At 41.0% G+C, this 24,313-nt stretch overlaps 32 non-coding genes and 2 pseudogenes across 32 annotated transcripts; all 34 read right to left on the bottom strand.

Annotated features, from left to right (window-relative positions):
* Window positions 1–169: 169 nt before the first annotated feature.
* On the bottom strand, window positions 170–288 carry LOC149092389 (5S ribosomal RNA). The gene has a single exon (XR_016196337.1). It is a non-coding gene; the product is annotated as a 5S ribosomal RNA (ribosomal RNA).
* A 342-nt stretch (window positions 289–630) lies between these two features.
* LOC149092388 (5S ribosomal RNA) lies at window positions 631–749 on the bottom strand (annotated as a pseudogene).
* Window positions 750–1,092: 343 nt separating this feature from the next.
* LOC149092387 (5S ribosomal RNA) lies at window positions 1,093–1,211 on the bottom strand. Its single transcript, XR_016196302.1, has one exon. It is a non-coding gene; the product is annotated as a 5S ribosomal RNA (ribosomal RNA).
* A 342-nt stretch (window positions 1,212–1,553) lies between these two features.
* Window positions 1,554–1,672, bottom strand: LOC149092386 (5S ribosomal RNA). The gene has a single exon (XR_016196336.1). It is a non-coding gene; the product is annotated as a 5S ribosomal RNA (ribosomal RNA).
* A 343-nt stretch (window positions 1,673–2,015) lies between these two features.
* On the bottom strand, window positions 2,016–2,134 carry LOC149092385 (5S ribosomal RNA). Its single transcript, XR_016196335.1, has one exon. It is a non-coding gene; the product is annotated as a 5S ribosomal RNA (ribosomal RNA).
* Window positions 2,135–2,477: 343 nt separating this feature from the next.
* LOC149092384 (5S ribosomal RNA) lies at window positions 2,478–2,596 on the bottom strand. Its single transcript, XR_016196334.1, has one exon. It is a non-coding gene; the product is annotated as a 5S ribosomal RNA (ribosomal RNA).
* A 342-nt stretch (window positions 2,597–2,938) lies between these two features.
* Window positions 2,939–3,057, bottom strand: LOC149092383 (5S ribosomal RNA). Its single transcript, XR_016196333.1, has one exon. It is a non-coding gene; the product is annotated as a 5S ribosomal RNA (ribosomal RNA).
* Window positions 3,058–3,399: 342 nt separating this feature from the next.
* LOC149092382 (5S ribosomal RNA) lies at window positions 3,400–3,518 on the bottom strand. The gene has a single exon (XR_016196332.1). It is a non-coding gene; the product is annotated as a 5S ribosomal RNA (ribosomal RNA).
* A 342-nt stretch (window positions 3,519–3,860) lies between these two features.
* Window positions 3,861–3,979, bottom strand: LOC149092381 (5S ribosomal RNA). The gene has a single exon (XR_016196331.1). It is a non-coding gene; the product is annotated as a 5S ribosomal RNA (ribosomal RNA).
* A 342-nt stretch (window positions 3,980–4,321) lies between these two features.
* LOC149092380 (5S ribosomal RNA) lies at window positions 4,322–4,440 on the bottom strand. The gene has a single exon (XR_016196330.1). It is a non-coding gene; the product is annotated as a 5S ribosomal RNA (ribosomal RNA).
* Window positions 4,441–4,782: 342 nt separating this feature from the next.
* Window positions 4,783–4,901, bottom strand: LOC149092379 (5S ribosomal RNA). Its single transcript, XR_016196329.1, has one exon. It is a non-coding gene; the product is annotated as a 5S ribosomal RNA (ribosomal RNA).
* A 342-nt stretch (window positions 4,902–5,243) lies between these two features.
* On the bottom strand, window positions 5,244–5,362 carry LOC149092378 (5S ribosomal RNA). Its single transcript, XR_016196328.1, has one exon. It is a non-coding gene; the product is annotated as a 5S ribosomal RNA (ribosomal RNA).
* Window positions 5,363–5,704: 342 nt separating this feature from the next.
* LOC149092377 (5S ribosomal RNA) lies at window positions 5,705–5,823 on the bottom strand. The gene has a single exon (XR_016196327.1). It is a non-coding gene; the product is annotated as a 5S ribosomal RNA (ribosomal RNA).
* Window positions 5,824–6,165: 342 nt separating this feature from the next.
* LOC149092376 (5S ribosomal RNA) lies at window positions 6,166–6,284 on the bottom strand. Its single transcript, XR_016196326.1, has one exon. It is a non-coding gene; the product is annotated as a 5S ribosomal RNA (ribosomal RNA).
* Window positions 6,285–7,446: 1,162 nt separating this feature from the next.
* Window positions 7,447–7,565, bottom strand: LOC149092375 (5S ribosomal RNA). The gene has a single exon (XR_016196325.1). It is a non-coding gene; the product is annotated as a 5S ribosomal RNA (ribosomal RNA).
* A 342-nt stretch (window positions 7,566–7,907) lies between these two features.
* LOC149092374 (5S ribosomal RNA) lies at window positions 7,908–8,026 on the bottom strand. Its single transcript, XR_016196324.1, has one exon. It is a non-coding gene; the product is annotated as a 5S ribosomal RNA (ribosomal RNA).
* Window positions 8,027–8,369: 343 nt separating this feature from the next.
* LOC149092373 (5S ribosomal RNA) lies at window positions 8,370–8,488 on the bottom strand. The gene has a single exon (XR_016196323.1). It is a non-coding gene; the product is annotated as a 5S ribosomal RNA (ribosomal RNA).
* Window positions 8,489–8,830: 342 nt separating this feature from the next.
* LOC149092372 (5S ribosomal RNA) lies at window positions 8,831–8,949 on the bottom strand. The gene has a single exon (XR_016196322.1). It is a non-coding gene; the product is annotated as a 5S ribosomal RNA (ribosomal RNA).
* Window positions 8,950–10,112: 1,163 nt separating this feature from the next.
* LOC149092371 (5S ribosomal RNA) lies at window positions 10,113–10,231 on the bottom strand. Its single transcript, XR_016196321.1, has one exon. It is a non-coding gene; the product is annotated as a 5S ribosomal RNA (ribosomal RNA).
* Window positions 10,232–10,573: 342 nt separating this feature from the next.
* On the bottom strand, window positions 10,574–10,692 carry LOC149092370 (5S ribosomal RNA). Its single transcript, XR_016196320.1, has one exon. It is a non-coding gene; the product is annotated as a 5S ribosomal RNA (ribosomal RNA).
* A 343-nt stretch (window positions 10,693–11,035) lies between these two features.
* LOC149092369 (5S ribosomal RNA) lies at window positions 11,036–11,154 on the bottom strand (annotated as a pseudogene).
* A 342-nt stretch (window positions 11,155–11,496) lies between these two features.
* LOC149092368 (5S ribosomal RNA) lies at window positions 11,497–11,615 on the bottom strand. The gene has a single exon (XR_016196319.1). It is a non-coding gene; the product is annotated as a 5S ribosomal RNA (ribosomal RNA).
* Window positions 11,616–11,958: 343 nt separating this feature from the next.
* On the bottom strand, window positions 11,959–12,077 carry LOC149092367 (5S ribosomal RNA). Its single transcript, XR_016196318.1, has one exon. It is a non-coding gene; the product is annotated as a 5S ribosomal RNA (ribosomal RNA).
* A 343-nt stretch (window positions 12,078–12,420) lies between these two features.
* LOC149092366 (5S ribosomal RNA) lies at window positions 12,421–12,539 on the bottom strand. Its single transcript, XR_016196317.1, has one exon. It is a non-coding gene; the product is annotated as a 5S ribosomal RNA (ribosomal RNA).
* A 342-nt stretch (window positions 12,540–12,881) lies between these two features.
* On the bottom strand, window positions 12,882–13,000 carry LOC149092365 (5S ribosomal RNA). The gene has a single exon (XR_016196316.1). It is a non-coding gene; the product is annotated as a 5S ribosomal RNA (ribosomal RNA).
* Window positions 13,001–13,342: 342 nt separating this feature from the next.
* On the bottom strand, window positions 13,343–13,461 carry LOC149092364 (5S ribosomal RNA). The gene has a single exon (XR_016196315.1). It is a non-coding gene; the product is annotated as a 5S ribosomal RNA (ribosomal RNA).
* Window positions 13,462–13,804: 343 nt separating this feature from the next.
* Window positions 13,805–13,923, bottom strand: LOC149092363 (5S ribosomal RNA). The gene has a single exon (XR_016196314.1). It is a non-coding gene; the product is annotated as a 5S ribosomal RNA (ribosomal RNA).
* A 342-nt stretch (window positions 13,924–14,265) lies between these two features.
* On the bottom strand, window positions 14,266–14,384 carry LOC149092362 (5S ribosomal RNA). Its single transcript, XR_016196313.1, has one exon. It is a non-coding gene; the product is annotated as a 5S ribosomal RNA (ribosomal RNA).
* Window positions 14,385–14,727: 343 nt separating this feature from the next.
* On the bottom strand, window positions 14,728–14,846 carry LOC149092361 (5S ribosomal RNA). Its single transcript, XR_016196312.1, has one exon. It is a non-coding gene; the product is annotated as a 5S ribosomal RNA (ribosomal RNA).
* Window positions 14,847–15,188: 342 nt separating this feature from the next.
* LOC149092360 (5S ribosomal RNA) lies at window positions 15,189–15,307 on the bottom strand. Its single transcript, XR_016196311.1, has one exon. It is a non-coding gene; the product is annotated as a 5S ribosomal RNA (ribosomal RNA).
* Window positions 15,308–15,649: 342 nt separating this feature from the next.
* On the bottom strand, window positions 15,650–15,768 carry LOC149092359 (5S ribosomal RNA). Its single transcript, XR_016196310.1, has one exon. It is a non-coding gene; the product is annotated as a 5S ribosomal RNA (ribosomal RNA).
* A 343-nt stretch (window positions 15,769–16,111) lies between these two features.
* LOC149092358 (5S ribosomal RNA) lies at window positions 16,112–16,230 on the bottom strand. The gene has a single exon (XR_016196309.1). It is a non-coding gene; the product is annotated as a 5S ribosomal RNA (ribosomal RNA).
* A 5,622-nt stretch (window positions 16,231–21,852) lies between these two features.
* Window positions 21,853–21,971, bottom strand: LOC149092357 (5S ribosomal RNA). The gene has a single exon (XR_016196308.1). It is a non-coding gene; the product is annotated as a 5S ribosomal RNA (ribosomal RNA).
* Window positions 21,972–22,313: 342 nt separating this feature from the next.
* On the bottom strand, window positions 22,314–22,432 carry LOC149092356 (5S ribosomal RNA). Its single transcript, XR_016196307.1, has one exon. It is a non-coding gene; the product is annotated as a 5S ribosomal RNA (ribosomal RNA).
* Between the last annotated feature and the right edge of the window lie 1,881 nt (window positions 22,433–24,313).

Below are 24,313 nucleotides of genomic sequence, written 5' to 3'. Positions count from 1 at the left end.
AAATGGAGTCAAATTGGCAATTGGAATATTAATTGACGCTTTAAATGGAAATATAATGAATATTTCTAGGGAGACACAATTTTGCAAATTTTTAAAATTTTAAATAAGACGATATTTGAAGTAGAGAAATATGAAGATGGCGTGAAAAGTAAAAAAGTGTTTTGGACGATGCCAACAACACGCGGTGTTCCCAAGCGGTCCCCCATCTAAGTACTAACCGCGCCCGACGCTGCTTAATTTCGGTGATCGGACGAGAACCGATGTACTCAGCGTGGTATGGTCGTTGGCGACAGCTATACGGCTAGCGAACGAACATGAAGGCGTAACTGAGGAACAACATGGAGTAAATCCTTGGCCACTTTAAATGAACGCTATGTGCGCCATGGTAAAGGCCCATTGGGCAGCAAAGCAAAATAACAACGACGAAACGAAATCTCACAAATGGGTATGATGTGGTGGCCAAATGGAGTCAAATTGGCAATTGGAATATTAATTGACGCTTTAAATGTAAATATAATGAATATTTCTAGGGAGACACAATTTTGCAAATTTTTAAAATTTTAAATAAGACGATATTCGAAGTAGAGAAATATGAAGATGGCGTGAAAAGTAAAAAAGTGTTTTGGACGATGCCAACAACACGCGGTGTTCCCAAGCGGTCCCCCATCTAAGTACTAACCGCGCCCGACGCTGCTTAATTTCGGTGATCGGACGAGAACCGATGTACTCACCGTGGTATGGTCGTTGGCGACAGCTATACGGCTAGCGAACGAACATGAAGGCGTAACTGAGGAACAACATGGAGTAAATCCTTGGCCACTTTAGATGAACGCTATGTGCGCCATGGTGAAGGCCCATTGGGCAGCAAAGCGAAATAACAACGACGAAACGAAATCTCACAAATGGGTATGATGTGGTGGCCAAATGGAGTCAAATTGGCAATTGGAATATTAATTGACGCTTTAAATGTAAATATAATGAATATTTCTAGGGAGACACAATTTTGCAAATTTTTAAAATTTTAAATAAGACGATATTCGAAGTAGAGAAATATGAAGATGGCGTGAAAAGTAAAAAAGTGTTTTGGACGATGGCCAACAACACGCGGTGTTCCCAAGCGGTCCCCCATCTAAGTACTAACCGCGCCCGACGCTGCTTAATTTCGGTGATCGGACGAGAACCGATGTACTCAGCGTGGTATGGTCGTTGGCGACAGCTATACGGCTAGCGAACGAACATGAAGGCGTAACTGAGGAACAACATGGAGTAAATCCTTGGCCACTTTAAATGAACGCTATGTGCGCCATGGTGAAGGCCCATTGGGCAGCAAAGCAAAATAACAACGACGAAACAAAATCTCACAAATGGGTATGATGTGGTGGCCAAATGTAGTCAAATTGGCAATTGGAATATTAATTGACGCTTTAAATGTAAATATAATGAATATTTCTAGGGAGACACAATTTTGCAAATTTTTAAAATTTTAAATAAGACGATATTTGAAGTAGAGAAATATGAAGATGGCGTGAAAAGTAAAAAAGTGTTTTGGACGATGCCAACAACACGCGGTGTTCCCAAGCGGTCCCCCATCTAAGTACTAACCGCGCCCGACGCTGCTTAATTTCGGTGATCGGACGAGAACCGATGTACTCAGCGTGGTATGGTCGTTGGCGACAGCTATACGGCTAGCGAACGAACATGAAGGCGTAACTGAGGAACAACATGAAGTAAATCCTTGGCCACTTTAAATAAACGCTATGTGCGCCATGGTGAAGGCCCATTGGGCAGCAAAGCAAAATTAACAACGACGAAACGAAATCTCACAAATGGGTATGATGTGGTGGCCAAATGGAGTCAAATTGGCAATTGGAATATTAATTGACGCTTTAAATGTAAATATAATGAATATTTCTAGGGAGACACAATTTTGCAAATTTTTAAAATTTTAAATAAGACGATATTTGAAGTAGAGAAATATGAAGATGGCGTGAAAAGTAAAAAAGTGTTTTGGACGATGCCAACAACACGCGGTGTTCCCAAGCGGTCCCCCATCTAAGTACTAACCGCGCCCGACGCTGCTTAATTTCGGTGATCGGACGAGAACCGATGTACTCAGCGTGGTATGGTCGTTGGCGACAGCTATACGGCTAGCGAACGAACATGAAGGCGTAACTGAGGAACAACATGAAGTAAATCCTTGGCCACTTTAAATAAACGCTATGTGCGCCATGGTGAAGGCCCATTGGGCAGCAAAGCAAAATTAACAACGACGAAACGAAATCTCACAAATGGGTATGATGTGGTGGCCAAATGTAGTCAAATTGGCAATTGGAATATTAATTGACGCTTTAAATGTAAATATAATGAATATTTCCAGGGAGACACAATTTTGCAAATTTTTAAAATTTTAAATAAGACGATATTCGAAGTAGAGAAATATGAAGATGGCGTGAAAAGTAAAAAAGTGTTTTGGACGATGCCAACAACACGCGGTGTTCCCAAGCGGTCCCCCATCTAAGTACTAACCGCGCCCGACGCTGCTTAATTTCGGTGATCGGACGAGAACCGATGTACTCAGCGTGGTATGGTCGTTGGCGACAGCTATACGGCTAGCGAACGAACATGAAGGCGTAACTGAGGAACAACATGAAGTAAATCCTTGGCCACTTTAAATAAACGCTATGTGCGCCATGGTGAAGGCCCATTGGGCAGCAAAGCAAAATAACAACGACGAAACGAAATCTCACAAATGGGTATGATGTGGTGGCCAAATGGAGTCAAATTGACAATTGGAATATTAATTGACGCTTTAAATGTAAATATAATGAATATTTCTAGGGAGACACAATTTTGCAAATTTTTAAAATTTTAAATAAGACGATATTTGAAGTAGAGAAATATGAAGATGGCGTGAAAAGTAAAAAAGTGTTTTGGACGATGCCAACAACACGCGGTGTTCCCAAGCGGTCCCCCATCTAAGTACTAACCGCGCCCGACGCTGCTTAATTTCGGTGATCGGACGAGAACCGATGTACTCAGCGTGGTATGGTCGTTGGCGACAGCTATACGGCTAGCGAACGAACATGAAGGCGTAACTGAGGAACAACATGGAGTAAATCCTTGGCCACTTTAGATGAACGCTATGTGCGCCATGGTGAAGGCCCATTGGGCAGCAAAGCAAAATAACAACGACGAAACGAAATCTCACAAATGGGTATGATGTGGTGGCCAAATGTAGTCAAATTGGCAATTGGAATATTAATTGACGCTTTAAATGTAAATATAATGAATATTTCTAGGGAGACACAATTTTGCAAATTTTTAAAATTTTAAATAAGACGATATTCGAAGTAGAGAAATATGAAGATGGCGTGAAAAGTAAAAAAGTGTTTTGGACGATGCCAACAACACGCGGTGTTCCCAAGCGGTCCCCCATCTAAGTACTAACCGCGCCCGACGCTGCTTAATTTCGGTGATCGGACGAGAACCGATGTACTCAGCGTGGTATGGTCGTTGGCGACAGCTATACGGCTAGCGAACGAACATGAAGGCGTAACTGAGGAACAACATGAAGTAAATCCTTGGCCACTTTAAATAAACGCTATGTGCGCCATGGTGAAGGCCCATTGGGCAGCAAAGCAAAATAACAACGACGAAACGAAATCTCACAAATGGGTATGATGTGGTGGCCAAATGTAGTCAAATTGGCAATTGGAATATTAATTGACGCTTTAAATGTAAATATAATGAATATTTCTAGGGAGACACAATTTTGCAAATTTTTAAAATTTTAAATAAGACGATATTCGAAGTAGAGAAATATGAAGATGGCGTGAAAAGTAAAAAAGTGTTTTGGACGATGCCAACAACACGCGGTGTTCCCAAGCGGTCCCCCATCTAAGTACTAACCGCGCCCGACGCTGCTTAATTTCGGTGATCGGACGAGAACCGATGTACTCAGCGTGGTATGGTCGTTGGCGACAGCTATACGGCTAGCGAACGAACATGAAGGCGTAACTGAGGAACAACATGGAGTAAATCCTTGGCCACTTTAAATGAACGCTATGTGCGCCATGGTGAAGGCCCATTGGGCAGCAAAGCAAAATAACAACGACGAAACGAAATCTCACAAATGGGTATGATGTGGTGGCCAAATGTAGTCAAATTGGCAATTGGAATATTAATTGACGCTTTAAATGGAAATATAATGAATATTTCTAGGGAGACACAATTTTGCAAATTTTTAAAATTTTAAATAAGACGATATTCGAAGTAGAGAAATATGAAGATGGCGTGAAAAGTAAAAAAGTGTTTTGGACGATGCCAACAACACGCGGTGTTCCCAAGCGGTCCCCCATCTAAGTACTAACCGCGCCCGACGCTGCTTAATTTCGGTGATCGGACGAGAACCGATGTACTCAGCGTGGTATGGTCGTTGGCGACAGCTATACGGCTAGCGAACGAACATGAAGGCGTAACTGAGGAACAACATGGAGTAAATCCTTGGCCACTTTAGATGAACGCTATGTGCGCCATGGTGAAGGCCCATTGGGCAGCAAAGCAAAATAACAACGACGAAACGAAATCTCACAAATGGGTATGATGTGGTGGCCAAATGGAGTCAAATTGGCAATTGGAATATTAATTGACGCTTTAAATGTAAATATAATGAATATTTCTAGGGAGACACAATTTTGCAAATTTTTAAAATTTTAAATAAGACGATATTCGAAGTAGAGAAATATGAAGATGGCGTGAAAAGTAAAAAAGTGTTTTGGACGATGCCAACAACACGCGGTGTTCCCAAGCGGTCCCCCATCTAAGTACTAACCGCGCCCGACGCTGCTTAATTTCGGTGATCGGACGAGAACCGATGTACTCAGCGTGGTATGGTCGTTGGCGACAGCTATACGGCTAGCGAACGAACATGAAGGCGTAACTGAGGAACAACATGGAGTAAATCCTTGGCCACTTTAAATGAACGCTATGTGCGCCATGGTGAAGGCCCATTGGGCAGCAAAGCAAAATAACAACGACGAAACGAAATCTCACAAATGGGTATGATGTGGTGGCCAAATGGAGTCAAATTGGCAATTGGAATATTAATTGACGCTTTAAATGTAAATATAATGAATATTTCTAGGGAGACACAATTTTGCAAATTTTTAAAATTTTAAATAAGACGATATTCGAAGTAGAGAAATATGAAGATGGCGTGAAAAGTAAAAAAGTGTTTTGGACGATGCCAACAACACGCGGTGTTCCCAAGCGGTCCCCCATCTAAGTACTAACCGCGCCCGACGCTGCTTAATTTCGGTGATCGGACGAGAACCGATGTACTCAGCGTGGTATGGTCGTTGGCGACGACTATACGGCTAGCGAACGAACATGAAGGCGTAACTGAGGAACAACATGGAGTAAATCCTTGGCCACTTTAAATGAACGCTATGTGCGCCATGGTAAAGGCCCATTGGGCAGCAAAGCAAAATAACAACGACGAAACGAAATCTCACAAATGGGTATGATGTGGTGGCCAAATGGAGTCAAATTGGCAATTGGAATATTAATTGACGCTTTAAATGTAAATATAATGAATATTTCTAGGGAGACACAATTTTGCAAATTTTTAAAATTTTAAATAAGACGATATTCGAAGTAGAGAAATATGAAGATGGCGTGAAAAGTAAAAAAGTGTTTTGGACGATGCCAACAACACGCGGTGTTCCCAAGCGGTCCCCCATCTAAGTACTAACCGCGCCCGACGCTGCTTAATTTCGGTGATCGGACGAGAACCGATGTACTCAGCGTGGTATGGTCGTTGGCGACAGCTATACGGCTAGCGAACGAACATGAAGGCGTAACTGAGGAACAACATGGAGTAAATCCTTGGCCACTTTAGATGAACGCTATGTGCGCCATGGTGAAGGCCCATTGGGCAGCAAAGCAAAATAACAACGACGAAACGAAATCTCACAAATGGGTATGATGTGGTGGCCAAATGGAGTCAAATTGGCAATTGGAATATTAATTGACGCTTTAAATGTAAATATAATGAATATTTCTAGGGAGACACAATTTTGCAAATTTTTAAAATTTTAAATAAGACGATATTCGAAGTAGAGAAATATGAAGATGGCGTGAAAAGTAAAAAAGTGTTTTGGACGATGCCAACAACACGCGGTGTTCCCAAGCGGTCCCCCATCTAAGTACTAACCGCGCCCGACGCTGCTTAATTTCGGTGATCGGACGAGAACCGATGTACTCAGCGTGGTATGGTCGTTGGCGACAGCTATACGGCTAGCGAACGAACATGAAGGCGTAACTGAGGAACAACATGGAGTAAATCCTTGGCCACTTTAAATGAACGCTATGTGCGCCATGGTAAAGGCCCATTGGGCAGCAAAGCAAAATAACAACGACGAAACGAAATCTCACAAATGGGTATGATGTGGTGGCCAAATGGAGTCAAATTGGCAATTGGAATATTAATTGACGCTTTAAATGTAAATATAATGAATATTTCCAGGGAGACACAATTTTGCAAATTTTTAAAATTTTAAATAAGACGATATTCGAAGTAGAGAAATATGAAGATGGCGTGAAAAGTAAACAAGTAAGAAGACTCTAGTCGAGACTGCTCGACTAGGAGATACCCTGAGCCCTCCAAGCTGATATTCTTATCATTCTACACTTCTTTTATGCACGCACACATACATACACATGCATCCACCCTCACGCGCCCGCGCTCTGCTAACTGCGCAGTAAGCAGCGACTGCGCTTGGGCTGCGCTGCAGTGTGGGCAATAGTATGAGAATTTATTTGATAAATAACTTTTTTTGTAGACATGCAATCTTAATGAAATTTTCAGAGCGTAATCATATGGTCAACATGTGTGTACATTCTAAAGCACAAGTCTCTAGTACTTGAAATACGTTTTTTGCAAATTGGGGGCGGAGGGGGCGTGGTATCCAAAATCTGTTGATTACAAAATGTTTGTATTCATCATATATATATACACAGTAAATCTGAACTCTCTATGTCTAATAGTATTCCAATGAGGCTCAAAAAACAAAATCAATTTTTCGATTATTCTCGATAAAAAAGTTATCGGATGACTTATCGAAAAAATAAAGCAAACTCGTACTGCGTATGGTATACACGAGTATGCACACAAAATTTCAGCTCTCTAGCTCTTATATCTTCTGAGATCTCGGCGTTCATACGGACAGACGGACGGACGGACGGACGGACGGACGGACGGACGGACGGACGGACGGACAGACGGACAGGGCTATATCGACTCAGCTCATCGTGCTGATCAAGAATATATATACTTTGTGGGGTCTGCGATGATTCCTTCTGCCTGTTACATACTTTTACACAAAAACATTATACCCTGATTTCCCATTTTCAATGGGTTCAGGGTATAAAAAGTGTTTTGGACGATGCCAACAACACGCGGTGTTCCCAAGCGGTCCCCCATCTAAGTACTAACCGCGCCCGACGCTGCTTAATTTCGGTGATCGGACGAGAACCGATGTACTCAGCGTGGTATGGTCGTTGGCGACAGCTATACGGCTAGCGAACGAACATGAAGGCGTAACTGAGGAACAACATGGAGTAAATCCTTGGCCACTTTAAATGAACGCTATGTGCGCCATGGTGAAGGCCCATTGGGCAGCAAAGCAAAATAACAACGACGAAACAAAATCTCACAAATGGGTATGATGTGGTGGCCAAATGTAGTCAAATTGGCAATTGGAATATTAATTGACGCTTTAAATGTAAATATAATGAATATTTCTAGGGAGACACAATTTTGCAAATTTTTAAAATTTTAAATAAGACGATATTCGAAGTAGAGAAATATGAAGATGGCGTGAAAAGTAAAAAAGTGTTTTGGACGATGCCAACAACACGCGGTGTTCCCAAGCGGTCCCCCATCTAAGTACTAACCGCGCCCGACGCTGCTTAATTTCGGTGATCGGACGAGAACCGATGTACTCAGCGTGGTATGGTCGTTGGCGACAGCTATACGGCTAGCGAACGAACATGAAGGCGTAACTGAGGAACAACATGAAGTAAATCCTTGGCCACTTTAAATAAACGCTATGTGCGCCATGGTGAAGGCCCATTGGGCAGCAAAGCAAAATTAACAACGACGAAACGAAATCTCACAAATGGGTATGATGTGGTGGCCAAATGGAGTCAAATTGGCAATTGGAATATTAATTGACGCTTTAAATGTAAATATAATGAATATTTCTAGGGAGACACAATTTTGCAAATTTTTAAAATTTTAAATAAGACGATATTTGAAGTAGAGAAATATGAAGATGGCGTGAAAAGTAAAAAAGTGTTTTGGACGATGCCAACAACACGCGGTGTTCCCAAGCGGTCCCCCATCTAAGTACTAACCGCGCCCGACGCTGCTTAATTTCGGTGATCGGACGAGAACCGATGTACTCAGCGTGGTATGGTCGTTGGCGACAGCTATACGGCTAGCGAACGAACATGAAGGCGTAACTGAGGAACAACATGGAGTAAATCCTTGGCCACTTTAGATGAACGCTATGTGCGCCATGGTGAAGGCCCATTGGGCAGCAAAGCAAAATAACAACGACGAAACGAAATCTCACAAATGGGTATGATGTGGTGGCCAAATGTAATCAAATTGGCAATTGGAATATTAATTGACGCTTTAAATGTAAATATAATGAATATTTCTAGGGAGACACAATTTTGCAAATTTTTAAAATTTTAAATAAGACGATATTCGAAGTAGAGAAATATGAAGATGGCGTGAAAAGTAAAAAAGTGTTTTGGACGATGCCAACAACACGCGGTGTTCCCAAGCGGTCCCCCATCTAAGTACTAACCGCGCCCGACGCTGCTTAATTTCGGTGATCGGACGAGAACCGATGTACTCAGCGTGGTATGGTCGTTGGCGACAGCTATACGGCTAGCGAACGAACATGAAGGCGTAACTGAGGAACAACATGAAGTAAATCCTTGGCCACTTTAAATAAACGCTATGTGCGCCATGGTGAAGGCCCATTGGGCAGCAAAGCAAAATTAACAACGACGAAACGAAATCTCACAAATGGGTATGATGTGGTGGCCAAATGTAGTCAAATTGGCAATTGGAATATTAATTGACGCTTTAAATGTAAATATAATGAATATTTCCAGGGAGACACAATTTTGCAAATTTTTAAAATTTTAAATAAGACGATATTCGAAGTAGAGAAATATGAAGATGGCGTGAAAAGTAAACAAGTAAGAAGACTCTAGTCGAGACTGCTCGACTAGGAGATACCCTGAGCCCTCCAAGCTGATATTCTTATCATTCTACACTTCTTTTATGCACGCACACATACATACACATGCATCCACCCTCACGCGCCCGCGCTCTGCTAACTGCGCAGTAAGCAGCGACTGCGCTTGGGCTGCGCTGCAGTGTGGGCAATAGTATGAGAATTTATTTGATAAATAACTTTTTTTGTAGACATGCAATCTTAATGAAATTTTCAGAGCGTAATCATATGGTCAACATGTGTGTACATTCTAAAGCACAAGTCTCTAGTACTTGAAATACGTTTTTTGCAAATTGGGGGCGGAGGGGGCGTGGTATCCAAAATCTGTTGATTACAAAATGTTTGTATTCATCATATATATATACACAGTAAATCTGAACTCTCTATGTCTAATAGTATTCCAATGAGGCTCAAAAAACAAAATCAATTTTTCGATTATTCTCGATAAAAAAGTTATCGGATGACTTATCGAAAAAATAAAGCAAACTCGTACTGCGTATGGTATACACGAGTATGCACACAAAATTTCAGCTCTCTAGCTCTTATATCTTCTGAGATCTCGGCGTTCATACGGACAGACGGACGGACGGACGGACGGACGGACGGACGGACGGACGGACGGACGGACAGACGGACAGGGCTATATCGACTCAGCTCATCGTGCTGATCAAGAATATATATACTTTGTGGGGTCTGCGATGATTCCTTCTGCCTGTTACATACTTTTACACAAAAACATTATACCCTGATTTCCCATTTTCAATGGGTTCAGGGTATAAAAAGTGTTTTGGACGATGCCAACAACACGCGGTGTTCCCAAGCGGTCCCCCATCTAAGTACTAACCGCGCCCGACGCTGCTTAATTTCGGTGATCGGACGAGAACCGATGTACTCAGCGTGGTATGGTCGTTGGCGACAGCTATACGGCTAGCGAACGAACATGAAGGCGTAACTGAGGAACAACATGGAGTAAATCCTTGGCCACTTTAAATGAACGCTATGTGCGCCATGGTGAAGGCCCATTGGGCAGCAAAGCAAAATAACAACGACGAAACAAAATCTCACAAATGGGTATGATGTGGTGGCCAAATGTAGTCAAATTGGCAATTGGAATATTAATTGACGCTTTAAATGTAAATATAATGAATATTTCTAGGGAGACACAATTTTGCAAATTTTTAAAATTTTAAATAAGACGATATTCGAAGTAGAGAAATATGAAGATGGCGTGAAAAGTAAAAAAGTGTTTTGGACGATGCCAACAACACGCGGTGTTCCCAAGCGGTCCCCCATCTAAGTACTAACCGCGCCCGACGCTGCTTAATTTCGGTGATCGGACGAGAACCGATGTACTCAGCGTGGTATGGTCGTTGGCGACAGCTATACGGCTAGCGAACGAACATGAAGGCGTAACTGAGGAACAACATGAAGTAAATCCTTGGCCACTTTAAATAAACGCTATGTGCGCCATGGTGAAGGCCCATTGGGCAGCAAAGCAAAATTAACAACGACGAAACGAAATCTCACAAATGGGTATGATGTGGTGGCCAAATGGAGTCAAATTGGCAATTGGAATATTAATTGACGCTTTAAATGTAAATATAATGAATATTTCTAGGGAGACACAATTTTGCAAATTTTTAAAATTTTAAATAAGACGATATTTGAAGTAGAGAAATATGAAGATGGCGTGAAAAGTAAAAAAGTGTTTTGGACGATGCCAACAACACGCGGTGTTCCCAAGCGGTCCCCCATCTAAGTACTAACCGCGCCCGACGCTGCTTAATTTCGGTGATCGGACGAGAACCGATGTACTCAGAGTGGTATGGTCGTTGGCGACAGCTATACGGCTAGCGAACGAACATGAAGGCGTAACTGAGGAACAACATGGAGTAAATCCTTGGCCACTTTAGATGAACGCTATGTGCGCCATGGTGAAGGCCCATTGGGCAGCAAAGCAAAATAACAACGACGAAACGAAATCTCACAAATGGGTATGATGTGGTGGCCAAATGTAATCAAATTGGCAATTGGAATATTAATTGACGCTTTAAATGTAAATATAATGAATATTTCTAGGGAGACACAATTTTGCAAATTTTTAAAATTTTAAATAAGACGATATTCGAAGTAGAGAAATATGAAGATGGCGTGAAAAGTAAAAAAGTGTTTTGGACGATGCCAACAACACGCGGTGTTCCCAAGCGGTCCCCCATCTAAGTACTAACCGCGCCCGACGCTGCTTAATTTCGGTGATCGGACGAGAACCGATGTACTCAGCGTGGTATGGTCGTTGGCGACAGCTATACGGCTAGCGAACGAACATGAAGGCGTAACTGAGGAACAACATGAAGTAAATCCTTGGCCACTTTAAATAAACGCTATGTGCGCCATGGTGAAGGCCCATTGGGCAGCAAAGCAAAATTAACAACGACGAAACGAAATCTCACAAATGGGTATGATGTGGTGGCCAAATGTAGTCAAATTGGCAATTGGAATATTAATTGACGCTTTAAATGTAAATATAATGAATATTTCCAGGGAGACACAATTTTGCAAATTTTTAAAATTTTAAATAAGACGATATTCGAAGTAGAGAAATATGAAGATGGCGTGAAAAGTAAAAAAGTGTTTTGGACGATGCCAACAACACGCGGTGTTCCCAAGCGGTCCCCCATCTAAGTACTAACCGCGCCCGACGCTGCTTAATTTCGGTGATCGGACGAGAACCGATGTACTCAGCGTGGTATGGTCGTTGGCGACAGCTATACGGCTAGCGAACGAACATGAAGGCGTAACTGAGGAACAACATGAAGTAAATCCTTGGCCACTTTAAATAAACGCTATGTGCGCCATGGTGAAGGCCCATTGGGCAGCAAAGCAAAATTAACAACGACGAAACGAAATCTCACAAATGGGTATGATGTGGTGGCCAAATGGAGTCAAATTGGCAATTGGAATATTAATTGACGCTTTAAATGTAAATATAATGAATATTTCTAGGGAGACACAATTTTGCAAATTTTTAAAATTTTAAATAAGACGATATTCGAAGTAGAGAAATATGAAGATGGCGTGAAAAGTAAAAAAGTGTTTTGGACGATGCCAACAACACGCGGTGTTCCCAAGCGGTCCCCCATCTAAGTACTAACCGCGCCCGACGCTGCTTAATTTCGGTGATCGGACGAGAACCGATGTACTCAGCGTGGTATGGTCGTTGGCGACAGCTATACGGCTAGCGAACGAACATGAAGGCGTAACTGAGGAACAACATGGAGTAAATCCTTGGCCACTTTAAATGAACGCTATGTGCGCCATGGTGAAGGCCCATTGGGCAGCAAAGCAAAATAACAACGACGAAACGAAATCTCACAAATGGGTATGATGTGGTGGCCAAATGGAGTCAAATTGGCAATTGGAATATTAATTGACGCTTTAAATGTAAATATAATGAATATTTCTAGGGAGACACAATTTTGCAAATTTTTAAAATTTTAAATAAGACGATATTTGAAGTAGAGAAATATGAAGATGGCGTGAAAAGTAAAAAAGTGTTTTGGACGATGCCAACAACACGCGGTGTTCCCAAGCGGTCCCCCATCTAAGTACTAACCGCGCCCGACGCTGCTTAATTTCGGTGATCGGACGAGAACCGATGTACTCAGCGTGGTATGGTCGTTGGCGACAGCTATACGGCTAGCGAACGAACATGAAGGCGTAACTGAGGAACAACATGGAGTAAATCCTTGGCCACTTTAGATGAACGCTATGTGCGCCATGGTGAAGGCCCATTGGGCAGCAAAGCAAAATAACAACGACGAAACGAAATCTCACAAATGGGTATGATGTGGTGGCCAAATGTAGTCAAATTGGCAATTGGAATATTAATTGACGCTTTAAATGTAAATATAATGAATATTTCCAGGGAGACACAATTTTGCAAATTTTTAAAATTTTAAATAAGACGATATTCGAAGTAGAGAAATATGAAGATGGCGTGAAAAGTAAAAAAGTGTTTTGGACGATGCCAACAACACGCGGTGTTCCCAAGCGGTCCCCCATCTAAGTACTAACCGCGCCCGACGCTGCTTAATTTCGGTGATCGGACGAGAACCGATGTACTCAGCGTGGTATGGTCGTTGGCGACAGCTATACGGCTAGCGAACGAACATGAAGGCGTAACTGAGGAACAACATGAAGTAAATCCTTGGCCACTTTAAATAAACGCTATGTGCGCCATGGTGAAGGCCCATTGGGCAGCAAAGCAAAATTAACAACGACGAAACGAAATCTCACAAATGGGTATGATGTGGTGGCCAAATGGAGTCAAATTGGCAATTGGAATATTAATTGACGCTTTATATGTAAATATAATGAATATTTCTAGGGAGACACAATTTTGCAAATTTTTAAAATTTTAAATAAGACGATATTCGAAGTAGAGAAATATGAAGATGGCGTGAAAAGTAAAAAAGTGTTTTGGACGATGCCAACAACACGCGGTGTTCCCAAGCGGTCCCCCATCTAAGTACTAACCGCGCCCGACGCTGCTTAATTTCGGTGATCGGACGAGAACCGATGTACTCAGCGTGGTATGGTCGTTGGCGACAGCTATACGGCTAGCGAACGAACATGAAGGCGTAACTGAGGAACAACATGGAGTAAATCCTTGGCCACTTTAGATGAACGCTATGTGCGCCATGGTGAAGGCCCATTGGGCAGCAAAGCAAAATAACAACGACGAAACGAAATCTCACAAATGGGTATGATGTGGTGGCCAAATGTAGTCAAATTGGCAATTGGAATATTAATTGACGCTTTAAATGTAAATATAATGAATATTTCTAGGGAGACACAATTTTGCAAATTTTTAAAATTTTAAATAAGACGATATTTGAAGTAGAGAAATATGAAGATGGCGTGAAAAGTAAAAAAGTGTTTTGGACGATGCCAACAACACGCGGTGTTCCCAAGCGGTCCCCCATCTAAGTACTAACCGCGCCCGACGCTGCTTAATTTCGGTGATCGGACGAGAACCGATGTACTCAGCGTGGTATGGTCGTTGGCGACAGCTATACGGCTAGCGAACGAACATGAAGGCGTAACTGAGGAACAACATGAAGTAAATCCTTGGCCACTTTAAATAAACGCTATGTGCGCCATGGTGAAGGCCCATTGGGCAGCAAAGCAAAATTAACAACGACGAAACGAAATCTCACAAATGGGTATGATGTGGTGGCCAAATGGAGTCAAATTGGCAATTGGAATATTAATTGACGCTTTAAATGTAAATATAATGAATATTTCTAGGGAGACACAATTTTGCAAATTTTTAAAATTTTAAATAAGACGATATTCAAAGTAGAGAAATATGAAGATGGCGTGAAAAGTAAAAAAGTGTTTTGGACGATGCCAACAACACGCGGTGTTCCCAAGCGGTCCCCCATCTAAGTACTAACCGCGCCCGACGCTGCTTAATTTCGGTGATCGGACGAGAACCGATGTACTCAGCGTGGTATGGTCGTTGGCGACAGCTATACGGCTAGCGAACGAACATGAAGGCGTAACTGAGGAACAACATGGAGTAAATCCTTGGCCACTTTAAATGAACGCTATGTGCGCCATGGTGAAGGCCCATTGGGCAGCAAAGCAAAATAACAACGACGAAACGAAATCTCACAAATGGGTATGATGTGGTGGCCAAATGTAGTCAAATTGGCAATTGGAATATTAATTGACGCTTTAAATGTAAATATAATGAATATTTCTAGGGAGACACAATTTTGCAAATTTTTAAAATTTTAAATAAGACGATATTTGAAGTAGAGAAATATGAAGATGGCGTGAAAAGTAAAAAAGTGTTTTGGACGATGCCAACAACACGCGGTGTTCCCAAGCGGTCCCCCATCTAAGTACTAACCGCGCCCGACGCTGCTTAATTTCGGTGATCGGACGAGAACCGATGTACTCAGCGTGGTATGGTCGTTGGCGACAGCTATACGGCTAGCGAACGAACATGAAGGCGTAACTGAGGAACAACATGGAGTAAATCCTTGGCCACTTTAAATGAACGCTATGTGCGCCATGGTGAAGGCCCATTGGGCAGCAAAGCAAAATAACAACGACGAAACGAAATCTCACAAATGGGTATGATGTGGTGGCCAAATGTAGTCAAATTGGCAATTGGAATATTAATTGACGCTTTAAATGTAAATATAATGAATATTTCTAGGGAGACACAATTTTGCAAATTTTTAAAATTTTAAATAAGACGATATTCGAAGTAGAGAAATATGAAGATGGCGTGAAAAGCAAAAAAGTGTTTTGGACGATGCCAACAACACGCGGTGTTCCCAAGCGGTCCCCCATCTAAGTACTAACCGCGCCCGACGCTGCTTAATTTCGGTGATCGGACGAGAACCGATGTACTCAGCGTGGTATGGTCGTTGGCGACAGCTATACGGCTAGCGAACGAACATGAAGGCGTAACTGAGGAACAACATGGAGTAAATCCTTGGCCACTTTAAATGAACGCTATGTGCGCCATGGTGAAGGCCCATTGGGCAGCAAAGCAAAATAACAACGACGAAACGAAATCTCACAAATGGGTATGATGTGGTGGCCAAATGTAGTCAAATTGGCAATTGGAATATTAATTGACGCTTTAAATGTAAATATAATGAATATTTCTAGGGAGACACAATTTTGCAAATTTTTAAAATTTTAAATAAGACGATATTCGAAGTAGAGAAATATGAAGATGGCGTGAAAAGTAAAAAAGTGTTTTTGGACGATGCCAACAACACGCGGTGTTCCCAAGCGGTCCCCCATCTAAGTACTAACCGCGCCCGACGCTGCTTAATTTCGGTGATCGGACGAGAACCGATGTACTCAGCGTGGTATGGTCGTTGGCGACAGCTATACGGCTAGCGAACGAACATGAAGGCGTAACTGAGGAACAACATGGAGTAAATCCTTGGCCACTTTAAATGAACGCTATGTGCGCCATGGTGAAGGCCCATTGGGCAGCAAAGCAAAATAACAACGACGAAACGAAATCTCACAAATGGGTATGATGTGGTGGCCAAATGTAGTCAAATTGGCAATTGGAATATTATTTATTTATTTATTTATTTATTAGATAATATATAAAAAATATAAATCTAAAAATTATTAAACGTGCTAGCTACGAGGGCCATCGACGTGAATGTTGGAAGTTAAATTGGATGAAAAATATTACAAAGATTTATAAACTTAACAATTAAATTAATATTTACAGCTGTAGGTTCGCTAAGTAGTGTGGTAGGAGGTGTGTTGCCGAAGAGTCTTATCCTCTCCCGTTGGTAGGTTGGGCATTGGTCAAGTATATGGTCTACCGTTTTACGTGTGTTGCTGTTGTTGTTACAGCTGCAAAGAGGAGGCGCAGAGCCCGTAAGTAGGTGACCGTGTGAAAATTGTGTGTGTCCAATACGCAGACGAACAAAAGTTGACCACTCCTGTTTTCGGGTATTGGGGGGATATTTGCTGCTAAGTCCAGTAGCGTTGTACGTTTTGTAGCGATGGTGGAAGTTATTCCAGTCGCATGAAGTTATGTTGGCGTGCCGAATAAGTTGTAAGCGGATGTCAGTCTCAGCTAATGGAATATGCATGATGGTTGGATATTGTGCAACTAAATTAGCTGCTGTATCCGCGTTTTCATTGCCAGGGATTCCTTGGTGACTGGGTACCCAAATAAGCACAACATTGTTTGCGATGCATAAGCTGCGGATGTCACTGATAATATCGTTATAGCAGTTGAGATTTTGTACTGCAGTTAGTGTGGACAAGCTGTCTGTGCAGATAATAAATTTGCCTTTGTTTTTCTGAGCGAAATGACAAGCTTTTAAAACAGCAAAAGCCTCTGCCGTGAAGATGGAGTAGTAATTTGGAAGTAGGCCGTGGGCTATGGTAACATTTTGATTACAGACCACTGCAAAGGATGTGTAGTCTCCAGATTTCGAAGCGTCTGAGAACAGCCAGGTCCGGTTTCGGTATTTATCTCTTTCCTGTCGATAAAGTTGCTTGAAAGTATCGCTGCTGGTGTTCTTCTTTTTATGAGCGTGGATGACGAGATTGATATTAACATCTTCCAGTAGCCAAGGGGGCTTGCATGGTGGTTTCTTGGGATGACATGGTATGAGGATATTTGACTTGCGTAGGATAGCTGCACATCTTCTTATAGTGGACATTGTTTTGTAATTTTTTTTGGCTGCAATAGCGCTCTTGAAGCATTTTAGTAGTAGAAAATTTGGCGTGGTGCAGAGTTTGGCTAAGAGTTTTGTTGTAGATACCACCAACCTATCTTTGATAGAGGGCAGTCCAGCTTCCGCAAGGATACATTTGATCGGTGAGGTTGGATACGCATTAATGCTACGCCGGACGGCTGTGTGGTATGGAGGCATAATTTTTTTGAGGGTGGAGTCGGAGCAACAACCGTAGATTGGCAGACCATAATCCAATTTGGAGAGGATAAGAGCTTTTGTTATGTATGTTAGCGTGTTTATATGAATATTTGAAAATTTTGAACTTAAAAATTTAATAATATTTATTCTAGATTCTAAGTTTGATCTTAATTCTAGGCAGTGTTGTACAAAATTAAAGTTCTTATCAAATACAATTCCAAGTATTTTTAGGCTATTAACTAACTCTATATTATTATTATTAAAGGATATTTGTCCAATGGAACAATTACGCTTTCTGCAAATATGCAGTAATTTGCATTTTTCTATTGAGAGGGTGGCACCCGATAAGTCTCCCCACGTTTTAATATCATTAAGGACTCGGCTAAGAGCGTTATTTGCGGCAACAGTGTCTTTTATCTTCGTATAAATGATAGCATCATCTGCATATGCTGTGAGTTTTATATTTTTGTGATTACGAACAATCGAGTTTAATTTTTCAAAGGCGATTATGAATAAAGATACCGAGAGTGGGGAGCCTTGTGGGATGCCGTTGTATAAGCAGTAGGTATTTGATAACTTATTATTAACTCGAACTCTAAAGGAGCGTTGAGCCATAAAGGCCTTTACTATATTAAAGACCCTTGGACCAACTTTCCATAGGTCAAGTTGATTAAGAACAGCATGTATACCAACGCGATCGAATGCCTTTTCGAAATCAGTTCCCAAAATGGAGACATGATTTTTTTCTGAAAGGGCATCCGACACGAAATGATGGATCTGCAGGAGAGAGTCGATCGTTCCGTGTTTGCGTTTAAAAGCATTTTGATTGTGGGAAATAAGATTATTTTTTGTGACGAGCCACATTAGGCGGCGAGAGAGAATTTTTTCAAAAAGCTTGGCAAGGCAGGAGAGAAGAGATATTGGACGAAAGCTATTAATATGATGCGCAGGCTTCTTTGGTTTCGGAATAGGTAACACGATTGCCATTTTCCATGTGTGGGGGTAGGAACCGTTGTGTAGCATATCGTTATAGATATTAATTAACATGAGTTTAGCGTTATCAGTGAGGTTTTTTATGATAGGGTATGAGATGCGGTCGAAACCGGGTGTTTTACCTTTAGTATGCACAAGTGATGCATTCAGTTCGGATAGGGATATGTTTGACTCTAAATATTTAGCTTTAGGGTTAACACTAGTAGGGGTGTAAGTTCTATTGATTGTCATATCTTTATTAAGAATATATTCGGGCGAAAAGTTATTGTCTTTGGAAAGATTTGACCACATAACGCCGAGCGCTTCTGAAATATCTTGTGCAGATGTTAATACAAGTTCGCCAACTTTAAGGCTTTTCAGTGGTACGCTGGGCGAGCCAGTTAGACGCTTTACGTCAGACCAGATTTGGGTCATAGAGGATTTTGGCGAGATCCGGGATGTGAAGTTAAACAGAGCTGATCTTTTAGCGATTTTTGTTTCTCTTTTGAATAATGCGTTGGCTTTTTTATAAGCAATTAAGTTAATGGTATTCATGTTGCGCTTAAAGATCTGCCACAGTTTTTGTTTTTCATCGCGCAATTTTTTTGTGTCCTTATTCCACCAGACAGGGCTAACTCTAAGGGGTATACCTTTAGTTTGGGGGATAGACTCATTTGCTGCCTTGCGAATGGCTTTGGTTAGCTTGGCTACGCCATGATGGATGTTGACATATGAGCAATCTGTTAAACTGGAAGAGAGGCTTAACTTAAATTTGTCCCAATTTGCTGCATCAGTTTTGTATTTTGCAGTGGGAATTGTTTTTTCGGGCCGAAATTGTGTGATAATATTGGTTATGCTGGGGAAGTGGTCGCTGCCGTGTAGAAACTTATCAATTGACCAAGAGCACCGGTGTAGAATATCAGCTGAAACCAGGGTAATATCAACACAAGTAAAAGTGGAGTGGGTTGAGAAGTGGGTTGGTGATCCATTATTTAAAACTGAGAGATTTGATTGAGAGATAAATTTTTCCACTTTTTTGCCGCGTGCGTTTAGGCATGCAGATCCCCATAGAGGGCTCCAGGAATTAAAATCTCCATTAATTAGCAATGGAGTGCGAATATTAACAAGTAAACCCAAAAGGTCGTTTTCATGAAAATATTTAATTGGTGGTATGTATACATTGATTAGAGTAATTTTATTGTTGAGATCTAATTGGAGAGCATCACAGAGAATGTTACTCCTAATAGCGATATTTTTATGGGGAATGTGGCGTTTAATTAGAAAGCAAATGCCTTCTTTTTGCATGGAACTCGAGTTTTTAAAATAACCAATATATGGTTTAGGGAAAATTATATTTTTAGCGGTGTTAGCTAAATGAGTTTCTTGTATGCACATAACATCTGGGTTTTTTTCTTTAATTAATATAATAAGTTCATGGTAATTATTAATATATCCATTTATGTTCCAATTTAGAATTTTAATAGACATTGGGATATAAAAGAGAAGCAGATGTTATGTGTAGAAAAAATTATGATAAGAGAAGTAGAAGTTAAGAGGAAGAGTCATCCATTGACTCGTCCGAAACTGTATTAATCGATTCAAGACGTGTGGGCAATAGAATTGCCGAATTTATTTCATTTGTTTGGTTTTGTACGTATGTAGATCTGGAATTAACTAGATCATTATTATGCTGTGTGCTTTGGTTAACGGTAGCTGTTTCACTATCGTATTGTTTGTTTTGTTTTGGTACGTAAGTTTTTGGTGTTGAAGTGGAGGGGGGAGATAAGGGAGATGAAAGAGATTTTTGGTTGGTATTTGTCTGCATTGACTTTTCGTTTACAGTTGTAAAGTTGTTATCTTTGTTTATGATGGTTTTTGTGTGTGCGTTATCTTTAGCTTGCGTGGAGATCGCAGAGGCGGCTACTTTGGCGAAAGATAAAGAAGTGATAGAGGGGCTGATTTGGTTAAGCAATGTTTTGGCTTCACGTATGCTGCACTTATTACGAGTTTTAATTTTCAGAATTTCTCTTTGTTCAACATATTTATTGCACGTAGGCGACGAGGCGGGATGGCCAGCACCACAATTTGCGCATTGTGTCCGGGAGCATTCATCATTAGGGTGGGGTGGGAGGTTGCAGTTAACACAAATAGCAGAATTTTTGCAATGTTTAACAGTATGACCGAGAAGTTGGCAGTTTTTACACCGCATAGGGTTGGGAATATACTCCCTTACCTTAACATTATTCCAGGCAATAGAAAGTTTGTTTGGAAGTGTAAATAACTCGAAGGTGACTAGTACCACACCGGAAGGTTTCACTTTTCCATCGAATTTTTTGGTAAATTTGTATACTGAGACCACATTTTGAAGTTTTAATTCTTGTACAATTTCTTCTTCTGGTACATTGTTGAGGAACGGAGCATAGATTGTGCCCTTTATATTATTGAGGGAGTCGTGCAGTTTACAGTTAACCTCACAAATACCCGGTAAGTGTTTTGTTGTGATAAATCTATCAGCGACTTCTTTGCTTTTTACCAGTAAAAGAAGACTGCCATCACGTAATGACGAAATGGAAAGGACTTCAGGACTAATGAGCTTTATTGCCCTATTTATGGCGAAGCAAGAATATTCAGATAAAGGTTTCTCCTCATTCTTAGCAGACAAAGTTATATATTTGGGGTTCTGTGCGGGTGGTGTATTTTCGGGGAGTTCGGGGAAGTCAAACGGGATTTTTTGGTTGTGTCTTTTCTTTTTGGCTTTTGGACTATCACTTAGTAGTGAAAATCTGTTTTCCATTATGTTAGGTGGCCCCGGGGCCATGGCTGTATTATGCGTACGCAGACTTATTCGTGTGAATGTGACCGCGTGCAAAAGAACGAGCAAGAAAGGGAAGAGAGAACGAAGAGGTGTATAGAAACTGAGTGAGACGAGCTTATCAGAACAGACAACCGATCGCGATGAGTGTTAGTCGAAGACTGGAATATTAATTGACGCTTTAAATGTAAATATAATGAATATTTCTAGGGAGACACAATTTTGCAAATTTTTAAAATTTTAAATAAGACGATATTCGAAGTAGAGAAATATGAAGATGGCGTGAAAAGTAAAAAAGTGTTTTGGACGATGCCAACAACACGCGGTGTTCCCAAGCGGTCCCCCATCTAAGTACTAACCGCGCCCGACGCTGCTTAATTTCGGTGATCGGACGAGAACCGATGTACTCAGCGTGGTATGGTCGTTGGCGACAGTTATACGGCTAGCGAACGAACATGAAGGCGTAACTGAGGAACAACATGGAGTAAATCCTTGGCCACTTTAAATGAACGCTATGTGCGCCATGGTGAAGGCCCATTGGGCAGCAAAGCAAAATAACAACGACGAAACGAAATCTCACAAATGGGTATGATGTGGTGGCCAAATGTAGTCAAATTGGCAATTGGAATATTAATTGACGCTTTAAATGTAAATATAATGAATATTTCTAGGGAGACACAATTTTGCAAATTTTTAAAATTTTAAATAAGACGATATTCGAAGTAGAGAAATATGAAGATGGCGTGAAAAGTAAAAAAGTGTTTTGGACGATGCCAACAACACGCGGTGTTCCCAAGCGGTCCCCCATCTAAGTACTAACCGCGCCCGACGCTGCTTAATTTCGGTGATCGGACGAGAACCGATGTACTCAGCGTGGTATGGTCGTTGGCGACAGCTATACGGCTAGCGAACGAACATGAAGGCGTAACTGAGGAACAACATGGAGTAAATCCTTGGCCACTTTAAATGAACGCTATGTGCGCCATGGTGAAGGCCCATTGGGCAGCAAAGCAAAATAACAACGACGAAACGAAATCTCACAAATGGGTATGATGTGGTGGCCAAATGGAGTCAAATTGGCAATTGGAATATTAATTGACGCTTTAAATGGAAATATAATGAATATTTCTACGGTGTTCCCAAGCGGTCCCCCATCTAAGTACTAACCGCGCCCGACGCTGCATATCGAAGTTAATTTTATTTATTGTTAAAGTAAGTATTATAAATATGTATATGTCTTTAAACCGCCAAGCCGAAGCAATGTTTGGCAGTATTTCACTTAAATACGCAACGACGAGGAGAGGTGCAAAATTCGCCTCAAAGCTTTTCAGGCATCAGGAAACCCTTAAACATGCATAAGAATATAAAGAGCCACCCCGAAGAGAGGTAAGTAAATATTATAATAAATCTATATTTAAATTAAACAAATTATGTTATGCTCTATTTATTTTAGTGTAAAAGAAACTGAAAACAAGTAAGAAAGCTCTAGTCGAGACTGCTCGACTACGATATCCCCTGAACCCTTTGAGCAACTGATATTTCAATAATAATTCGCACATATACACACACACCCACACACACGCATACAAACAAACACACGCACACATATACGACTTCTACAAAGATGATGGTGAGGGGGTGGATATAGGGGAGGCGGGTTAATTTTAACAAAAACCGAAATTGTATAAAATACGTCTTAATATATATTTAAAATTTGGAAATAATACTTTGTGTGGTCTGCCACGCCTCCTTCTGCCAGTTACATACATTTCAACAAAACCATTATACCCTGATTTTCCATTTTCAATGGGTTCAGGGTATAAAAAACACACAACTTTTACAAGAGATCTTGATCTAATAAGTTCAGGTCATGAAAGTTAGCCACAGCCATCAACAAGTTCATCTACCAAAAAAACATTAAATATATATCAGATTTAATAAACATTCCACCCAAATATAAATACCCGATACCTCTCAACATCGATGCTTTTGTCTCGATATTTTTATGATGCATTTCTTTTGATACTTCTGAGTACATGATTGATACTTTGCATTTGATATCGTGTCCCTAATCATGCCTCATACAAACTTCTAGTTAAACAGTTTTGTTCAGGCTGTCAGTTAAAACTTGTATATTGTCATAAATATTTATTGTACTTAAATAAGCAGAGCACCTTCTCATTTTGAAAGCGTATCAGAGAATATGGCAAAGCGGACAAATCTATTTTTCTTGTGGACTACATTGTTTACCGTACTTGTTTGCTTGACAACCATTGCAGTATTCTCCGGCTTCGATCATTCAAACGGTAAATTTCATAAAACCTGCGCTAACTAATGACTGCTATTGATGGAGATGAATTTCAGAAATCATGGATTCATAGCGAGCAGACTGCTTTGCATGAATCGATCCTTAAATATGTCAAAGTCTAGGGCTCGAATCCAGAGCGCGCAATTGATGCTTATTTTTAAAGGAGCTACTAAGTTACTAAGAACCACGTTCACCTAGTCTCTGCAGCAGACAATGTAATGGATCTAACAATTATTTAATATACAGTTATTCCACTATTTTACAACTAACCGAGCACTTCCTTTTATTGCCTGTAAAGATAGTTGGAAAAGATAAGTCCTTTACATCCTCCATTTACAATCATTAGCGACTGAGAGCGGAACATTACCAACAGCTCTTTTTATTGCACCCTGACGCTCATGCCCTAAAGATTTTATAATCATGTATGGTGTCAGATCTTCTAAACATTGTTTCGGAAAATCTA

The sequence above is a fragment of the Drosophila navojoa genome, chromosome 2, assembly GCF_054131105.1.
Source record: "Drosophila navojoa isolate 15081-1374.11 chromosome 2, UAZ_NAV_1.0, whole genome shotgun sequence".
Lineage (NCBI taxonomy): Eukaryota > Metazoa > Arthropoda > Insecta > Diptera > Drosophilidae > Drosophila > Drosophila navojoa.
The sequence above is the reverse complement of the archived record's forward strand: the minus strand, read 5'-3'. Positions and strand labels throughout refer to the sequence as shown.